This window comes from Gymnodraco acuticeps, unplaced genomic scaffold (assembly GCF_902827175.1).
Source record: "Gymnodraco acuticeps unplaced genomic scaffold, fGymAcu1.1, whole genome shotgun sequence".
Classification (NCBI taxonomy): domain Eukaryota; kingdom Metazoa; phylum Chordata; class Actinopteri; order Perciformes; family Bathydraconidae; genus Gymnodraco; species Gymnodraco acuticeps.
In genome coordinates, this window is record NW_022990054.1 from 1,930,144 (window position 1) to 1,940,150 (window position 10,007).

The following is a 10,007-nucleotide window of genomic DNA, read 5'->3' on the forward strand; positions in this document are numbered from 1 at the left end:
ACAACATAGACTAGCTCCATGGCATAATGCCGAAACCCGCAAAATAAAGCAAAAGTCGAGACAACTTGAAAGGATATGGCGTTCTACTAAACTTGAAGAATCTCGTTTAATTTGGCATATTACTCTCAATGAATATAAGAAAGCATTGCGTAAAGCGAGAGCAGCTTACTACTCTTCATTAATAGATGAGAATAAGAATAATGCAAGATTTCTTTTCAGCACTGTAGCCAGGCTGACAGAAAGCCACAGCTCGATTGAGCCTTCTATTCCCATAGCACTCAGTAGTAATGATTTTATGTGCTTTTTTAACGATAAAATTGTTACTCTTAGAAACAAAATTAATGACCTCTTGCCTTTGACCAGTATAGTGTTATCAACAGCTCCCGGAAACGTAAGTTCTAATATTACACTAGATAGTAAACTAGAATGCTTTTCAGCCATAAACCTTGAACAATTAAATTCAATGATTTTCTCTTCTAAACCATCAACGTGCATGTTAGACCCAATTCCAACTAAGCTGTTGAAGGAAGTTTTTCCATTAATTAGCACTTATTTATTAAATATTATGGATATGTCTTTATTATCAGGCTATGTTCCACAATCATTCAAAGTAGCAGTGATAAAACCGCTTCTTAAAAAGCACAACCTCGATCCAGAGGTTTTAGCCAACTATAGACCTATTTCTAATCTTCCGTTCCTCTCAAAAATTCTTGAGAAAGCGGTCGCAAAACAGTTGTGTGATTACTTAAAAAACAATGATTTATTTGAAGCTTTTCAGTCTGGCTTTAGAACACATCATAGCACAGAGACAGCTCTGGTTAAAGTCACAAATGACATTCTAATAGCCTCTGACAAGGGACGTGTCTCTATTCTTGTTTTGCTCGATCTCAGTGCTGCATTTGATACTATCGACCATGATATCTTATTGCAAAGACTAGAGCACTTAGTTGGCATACAGGGAACTGCTTTAGACTGGTTTAGGTCCTATCTATCTGAACGCTCTCAGTTTGTACGTGTCAATGATGAATCTTCCACGCAAACCAAAGTTAGCCATGGAGTGCCACAGGGCTCAGTGCTCGGACCTATTTTGTTCACATTATATATGCTTCCGTTAGGCAATATTATAAGGAATCATTCTGTAAACTTTCATTGTTATGCGGATGATACTCAACTATATTTATCAATCAAGCCTGATGAAATTAATCATCTAAATAAAATTCAAGACTGCCTTAAGGACTTAAAAACGTGGATGACCTTAAACTTTTTGATGTTAAACACGACCAAAACTGAAGTTATTGTACTTGGCCCGAAGAATCTACGAAACAAATTATCTAAGGATATACTAACTATGGATGGCATTAATTTGGCCTCCAGTGAGACTGTAAGGAATCTTGGTGTTATATTTGATCAGGATTTATCCTTTAACGCCCACATAAAATCAATTTCAAGGACCGCCTACTTCCATCTACGTAACATTGCAAAAATCAGGCATATCTTGCCTCAAAACGATGCAGAGAAACTAGTCCATGCATTTGTTACTTCAAGGCTGGATTATTGTAACTCTTTATTATCAGGGTGTACCAAGAAGTCAGTCAAGTCGCTTCAGCTGATTCAAAATGCTGCGGCTCGTGTACTAGCCAGAGTTAGGAAAAGGGACCACATTACTCCTGTTCTGGCTGCCTTACACTGGCTCCCTATAGAACACAGGATAGAATTTAAAATTATTCTTCTCGCCTACAAAGCCCTTAATGGGCAGGCGCCATCTTACCTTAAAGAACTTATTATACCCTACTGTCCTACTAGGGCATTGCGTTCCAAGAATGCAGGGTTGTTGGTTGTTCCTAGAGTCTCTAAAAGTACAATGGGAGCCAGAGCCTTTTCTTATCAAGCTCCACATTTGTGGAATCAGCTTCCAGTTTGTGTTCGGGCGGCAGACACCCTATCCGTTTTTAAGAGTGCGCTTAAGACCTTCCTTTTTGATAAAGCTTATAGTTAGGGCTGATTAGATCCAGCCCCTAGTTTTGCTGATATAGGCTTAGTTTGTCGGGGGACATCTTACTTCTTCCTTCTCTCTGTCTATACCTGTGTACTCTCATGTTCCGATTAACCCAGCTTCCCCAAATGTCTTTCTTTTTGGTGTCTATATACGCCGGGATCCGGAGTCATGGATGATCCTGCGCTCCTCTGTCCTGGATCGCGAGCCCTGGATCTTGAGTCGTGGCTGTGGTCCTGGATCATAGGTCCTGGATGGATATCCTCGTGGATTCATCTTCCTATTATACACACATGCATTTCCAAACATTTGGACTACCTATGTTGCAAATGTATTATCTTTTCAATTTACACACGGCATCTATTGCACGTCTGTCCGTCCTGGGAGAGGGATCCCTCCTCTGTTGCTCTCCCTGAGGTTTCTCCCGTTTTTCCCTTTAAACTGTGGGTTTTCTCCGGAAGTTTTTCCTTGTACGATGTGAGGGTCTAAGGACAGAGGGTGTCGTATTGTCATACTGATATTTTGTACAAACTGTAAAGTCCACTGAGACAAATGTAACATTTGTGATATTGGGCTATATAAATAAACATTGATTGATTGATTGATTGATTGAAGTCACGCCCATATACTTCCGGTCCATGGGACCTTATTTCGGAAAAATAATAGAGGTTTCTCAATACTCTAATTTCCCCTCCTCGACTCCTATCCTCGATACTTAGTCCCGCCCACAGGAGATGCGAGCGAAGGACTGAGGAGAGAGGAGGGGAAGTAGCAAGCGGTTAGAGAAATGAGAACTCCTCTCCTCTGAGCGGTCATTTTAAAGAGACGTCCATTAATGATGACGGGAGGCACAGCAGCCCTCTGTCTGATGGACAGATGTGTTCATGAAGACTTATATATTTACTTATAATTAATTGACAGTGCGGTATAATGAGACAATAACAGGCTACAGATGCGGACATATACAGACACACATATATCTATATAAATATATACAATTTCAGAATCAAACAAGTATGAGAGCACTCTCATAATAACGTAACACGTCAGACTGGGCCAAAAGTTGTATTTACAAGTATTAAAAGTAAGCATATGACACCAAACCAACTGAGACCCGTCTGTCCGCCACATCTACACACTGTACAACACACACACCTAGCTCCTAAAGCATAATCAGGCTACAGCCGTTGTGTATTTTATTATGTGAAGCACTAAATGGTCTTTGAAAAATATTGACTCTTTGTTTGTAGATATCTAAAACTACAGCATACAAATACAGAGAGTAATGTAGGCCTGTTATACTGAGTGATATATATTTTACACACTGCTCTGCTTTCTGCACGGACCTCACAGCTGTTCTCACTGTAAACATCGCATCACGATGAAAGCAGTTTCTAAAATAATATCCAGGGGATGCATGCAGAGCTGTCATTGGCTGAGATAAGTCCGGCCGTGCGTAACCATGGATGTATGGATAACTGGATACAGCGTGGGAGGCGGGGCCTCATTCATTCCTATGAGAGTTGCTCATTAGCGCATGATGACAAAATGGCCCAACTTTTGAGAGAGTGAAACGTCACAGATTACCCGGCATGCCTGAGAAGTACCCGTATGTGCCAAGCCCCCAGGAAGTGCGCCGGACTCAGATGAAAATATTCGTGCTGGCCAAACGGCCGTACTACACTTCCGTTTGGTTGCCAGGCCCGGAAACACTTTTTCCCATTGACTTACATGGGGAAAGAGTGGTCTGTAACTCGTTGGATAATTTGTTTTAAACTAAATAAACTACCCAGTATGAACACTTGTATAGCCCTTCGTTCCTCAAGTTGTAATAATGTGCTAATAACGTTATTCTGAGAGTTATTTCCCTCTGCATTATGAACGCGCATCTAGCCCACGGGACCGCGCCGCCCGGCACGTTCATGTTACGTGTCCCGACCAATCAGAGCACACTGTGCTCACAGGGAGGGTGGGGGCTGAAGCTATTGGAGCTACAACGAGCCGTTAAAGGCAGAGAGTGAAATTCAGTGAATACACGTAGTTTACAGAGATGCTGTATGAGAAACCAATGTGAGTTGCGTTTATCTTTACCCATGGATGCACAATAAGAACGGATCCATATCGTCTTACTGCCATCCCACGGAGCTGTAATAATGGATATATTGCACATGTTTGCTGTAATTCATTATCATACTACATGGGCTGTATGATTAAATATTGTACCGTAAATGTTGTATTAAATAAAGTTAATATTACCGACATTATTAACGTCCCTGTAGCTTCGTATTGCTGTCATGAACGTGCGGTGCTGTTACGTGTACGCAAATTGACGTGCTTGATGTGAACGAGCATTTTGGTTAAAGTTGCGCATGCTCTATGAGCGCACATACGGGTACTTCTCAGGCATGCTGGGTAATCTGTGACATTTCACTCTCTCAAAAGGTAGGGCCATTTTATCATCATGCGCTAATGAGCAGCTCTCTGAGGCCCATTCCCAAACCGCCCCCTACACCCTACCCCTACACCCTACCCCTACACCCTACCCCTCCGTTTGCGCGTTCACGCGGAGGGTCCGCCATATTGAGGGCTGTTCCAAAGCAACGAGTGTGGAGGGGGAGTGGGCTATCAAGCCCTCAAACAGCGAGTCTGCAGCGGTGCTGACTTGAGACCGGTCTCTACCTGACCGGAGTCACGCTGTGTGTGTCCGTCAGGAAACACGCTGTTTACAAGTAGTTCCAGCAAACATCCACTGATAAATTCCAATGTTAACAGCCTCATGATAACCTCATGTGTTTTTAACTGAGGATAATACCTGTGTTTAGTCTAGAAAAAGGTAAATGTGTGCATTTTATTATAAAGTTGTGTATATTTACAGACCGTTGCAAAAACTAAGAAGCTTATAAACATCAGGTTTAAAACTAAAAGAGCTTTGAAACACAATGAAAGATGTTTGGAGTTGTATTTGAGTTATTAATTTAAACTTTTTGTCTAAGAGATGCTGATCTGAAACCGTTGTTACATACAGTTACGGCATTTCCTGTTTCTGCCGGAGAGAGGGGAGGCCGTCCCAAAGCTTGCTGCTGTATTTACTCCCTCCATCTGACAGGAGGGAGCCTCGTTGAGCTGCGAGTAATAATAATAATAATAATAATCCTTATATTTATTATAGCGCTTTACCAATGACTCTCAAAGCGCTTTACAAATACACATTACACATACAGATCATACATACATGTAATGGTCATCTACTGTGGACAATACCCACTGTAGTGTGGCTACAGACGGAGTTCACTCCATCACGGAGGGGTAGGGTCGAGGGAGTGGTTTGGGATTGGGCCAAAGGAATGAATGAGGCCCCCGCCTCCCACGCTGTATCCAGTTCTTATAGAGAGGCGAAGTCCCTCCCCTTCCGAAAGCCTCCATGGGACCCCGGAAGCGGAAAATTATACATTGAAGTCAATGGAGAGAGAAAGGTTATCTTTTGATCCCGTTTGAATTGTGCCATGAATGACACATATGATGTTTGTCAATTTAAAAGAACATTTTGCGAGTCAAAAAAATAAAAATGTGTTACACATTTTTTCGTGTGAAACAACTCAGTGAACTACAGGTCTCTCGTCTCACACAAAACGCGTCACCAACATAAAGATGGCCGTCACGTTAGCACATTTCACCACATTCTTTCAGAATGAGAATAAAAGTATTTTACGAGGTGAAAATCACTACAAGTCTGGGCACGTTGAGAGCTGTACCTATATGAAAGGGGAGTTAGTCGGTTCTGTAAGAGCCAGCATGCGGGACCGGCTTTACAAGGTTTCGGTGAGTAATATGAGTGCAATGTGTAACGTTAATGTCAGCTAGCTAACATTAGCTAACAAGGTACACTAACGTGTTTTGTTTTAGCAACTAGTTTTCTCCTCAAGAACTTCGTGGTCTCTGTGTATGCTGTGGATAACATTAGTGTTAACAAGAACAAGGTACACTCCCGTGTTTTGTTTTAGTTGCTCTTCAGATTGAAGAGGACAGTTTTATATCGACTATACTGTATGCGTGATCTCCTTTTTCTCGTTGTGTCATTTGAGTTTATTTGCTGTGTGTAGATTCAAGGATTTTGGTTATCTAGGCACAGCTGTGTGTGACTCCCTCTGGTACACTGGTATGTGTTTTCCTAATGTAGAGAGCATTGATTAATTAATAAACTACACACTGAGTCTAGATCCTGACCAAATCCTTTTTTTATTGTTGATCAAATGTTTTTCAAAAATGTATTCATACACATTTAGAAAAATACAATGTACAATCACAACCAATGCAACACAAATTACAAAAAATACAGAAAAAACAAACAATAACAACAGACAAGAGGACAAAACTATGGAAAAATAAACCCTCCCACCCCCAGATCCAGACCATCCTTGTATTATTGCTCATTCAATCTATTATAGCATGCTAACAAATGGTACTTACTTTATTTTTACAGATCTGCATGGGAGACGATGGCGCGATGCAGAGCGCTGTCTGTGATTGTGCACGGGGGGATGTACAAATGCAGCCACGCTGCAGCATTGGCAATATTTGCCATGTGGCAGATCAGCTCCACAGATGTTGAGTGCCAGTGGAGGAAGCCTGGCACTTCAAAAGTAGTCCAGCCGGTGTCTCAACTTTACCAACAGCGAGAGGAGACATACAACCCACTGGCCAGAGACATCGCCAACTGTCAACTGGGGGGTTGTAAACGAGGCCGAAAGGGTGAAGGCCTTTGTGGAGGCCTATCAAGTGACAGTGTTAGAATTGAGTCTGGTCTCTTTGTGAGTGAGTCGGGTGTTTTGGGAGCATCACCCGATGGACTTGTGCAGCCATCTGCCCTGCTGGAGGTGAAGTGTCCACACAGCCAGAGGAACATGACCATCGCGGAGGCAGTCCAGTTACCATCCTTCTGTCTTCGTGAGGAGGGTGGGTCATATATTCTCAAGGAGAATCACCCATACTGGCACTAGTCCAAGGGCAGCTGCATATCACAGACCGGAATCTCTGCTACTTTGTAGTGTGGACCACGAAGGAGGCGATCATCATCCCCATCCCCAAAGACCCTGCATGGCATGGAAATCTCCTCCTCCTGGAAAAATTCTACACCCAGCATGCTCCCTGTGTTGGCCAGTAGAGAGGAGGACATTTCAATAAACATACTCTTAACACCCTCGGACTCTGCGTTGTGTTTCGTATGTGTGATGGGGTGTTATGCAGGGGGGAGGAAAACAGGACACAGCAGATTGGGATTGTGGTGGAGATGCTGAGCAGTTATTTAATTGTTGCATGTAATTATTATTATACTGCGTGCTTCTGAGTTATTCCATCTTTTGCTGTAACATGGATCTGTATGTAACTCTATATTTACTTGTTATCTACCACACTTCCTTCTACATCATACACCATCATTATACATGATGGTGTATATAGGATATATATATTTGTATACATATCTGTAAATTGTATTTTATTTAAACGTCTTTTTGATCTCTCAAACTGAGTAAGATTGACAATAAAGTTGACTTTGAAAAATATATATATTCTTTATGAAAATAGTTGACTGTTGTCAAATGAATCCAAATGAAACGTTGGATTGAACTACAACTACGCCTTTAAATCTCTACGGACTGTTTTTCAGTGGGATGGCAAGTTCCTATCTTTAAACATTTATTAGTTTTTTCTCAGAACAGATTTGATTTTCTGAAGTTAATTTAACTTTGCCGACCATGTAAGGTCATCATTAAAAGGTACAATCAATTTGTTTAGGGTTGACTAAAATAATGAAAAACATTAATTTGGATAATTTACTGACAGAATAAGAAACTCAATGATGCTCTACTCACCTGTTACCTTTTTATAAAGTGAAACAGTTGAAACGATAGATTTTAGTAAACTTAAAAACAACCTTCTCCAAAAGCTATCAAGGAATATACCGAATACTTGTTTTAGAACTTTATTACATATTTTTATATAAATAGTTTGAATGATCCATAATTGACAGAAGCTTGTGTTGACACTGACCTGTTACTCATATATTAATGTCTTTGTAACTTCAGTAAACCACTACCTCACTAATTTCTTTCATTCATCACGGTTCAGTAAACTAAGTGATACATGAACCAGTTTAATCATTATAATAACGTAGGATTGCAACTCTTTGAAACTGTAGGTGGCTCTTAAAAGAGCCGTTGTGTTTGGGTGTGCTGGTCTCAGGTCAGTCTAAGCCCTCTCTCCGCGGATGCGGCGGGCCAGCTGGATGTCCTTGGGCATGATGGTGACCCTCTTTGCTTGGTTCATCTTACTGGGGGGCAGCTACATGGATGTCGGTGCAGTCCACAATCATTGCGCAGTTGAAGGCAGAATTAATTTATTATTGAATCCGAATGAAGCACAACTTCATGTCATACAATACAATGACTTTATTTGTAATTGTGTAAAAAAATATGAGCATTGATTAGCAAGCAGGACCTGCAGGAACAGAGAATGGTGATGGATGGAGCTGGGAAGAGAGAAGAATAAAGAAAACAGATCAACTTTATTATCGGATATTAAAAATTCAATTTCAAAACAAGTTGCCGCTCCTACAGTTTTCTAGTATGTAAAGATGATTTCACATGACCTATGCAAAATATCACACTGTGCCTTTGATGTATATAAATAATATACCATAACCAAATACTATTACGTACAGTGGAAATCAGGTTGCCAGAGCAGGTCAGTGTGCATGTTCCTCAACGTCTCAGCAGTTACAGGTGAGGTAAAGAAAATAAAAGAGAAAAAGGTCAGTAACAACACTTTAAAGTAACAACACTTTGAATAATTATCTCTTCTAACAATTTTCTCTCAATAAGCACACAACGACTGTCTTTCCAACAAACAGATTGTCATCACAATGAAACACGTCCAGAAGAATGACATGCAAAGCTCCATGCCTGCCTGCGACTCTCCCTGAACTGCTTCCTTAGCACCCGGTGGAGGGCGCAGTAGGCTACTCTTCAAATGTTTCACGAAATACTTACCATCATGTTTGGTTACTGTTTAACATTTTGGTTTACTTCATGTAATAAAATAATAACTTTATGGTAAGGCTACTAAAAATGACAAGGCTAAGTAATGTAATGCTAACTAACGTGCTCGCTACTCGTCGCTACTAGCTAGGTAGCTAACTTGACTATGCACATGAACATGCACAACATGTATATTACCTATGATATTACCTGATATGTCTGATCCAGCGACTCCTGGTCCTTTCATCAGACGGGAATCGATAGAAGGAGCAAGTGGTATGATCACGTTTATGACTACAACCTGGTACAAAGCACACAGGCATCTTGTAAAAGTGAATTTATTTTTAGCGATCTATAATTTATTGGAGGGAATAAATCAGTTATGAGATCTTCTTCTTCTTCGCTTTAATTACGAGTCTTATTATAAATCACCGAGCATGCCTGTGACATCACTTACGCGACCCAGAATGGGATTTGGGATTTGTAGTCTTTGTAGTAGCGTATTTTTCATAGTCTTATATTTCAGCAGTTTTACGACAAAATGTGACTTTTTTGACATGGAAATGATTGTTTAAGATTGACAAACATCATATGTGTAGTTCGTGGCACAATTCAAACGGGATCAAAAGATACGTGTTCTCTCTCCATTGAATTCAATGTAAATTTTTCGCTTCCGCGGTCCCATGGTCCGGAAGTAGATGGGCGTGACTTCGCCTCTCCATTATACATCCATGGTATGTGCACTCATAGAGCATGCGCAACTTTAACCAAAATGCTCGTTCACATCAAGCACGTCAATTTGCGTACACGTAACAGCACCGTGCGTTCATGACAGCATGGTAATGGTTTGTTATTATGATGGATTTGATATTAACGAGGCGGCAGTTAGCAGCTAGCGGCTAGATAGTAATTATGCTAATGTGCACATCAATCGTTATGTACTAATATTTACGCTGTAACAGGATCTAGTGATATCCAAC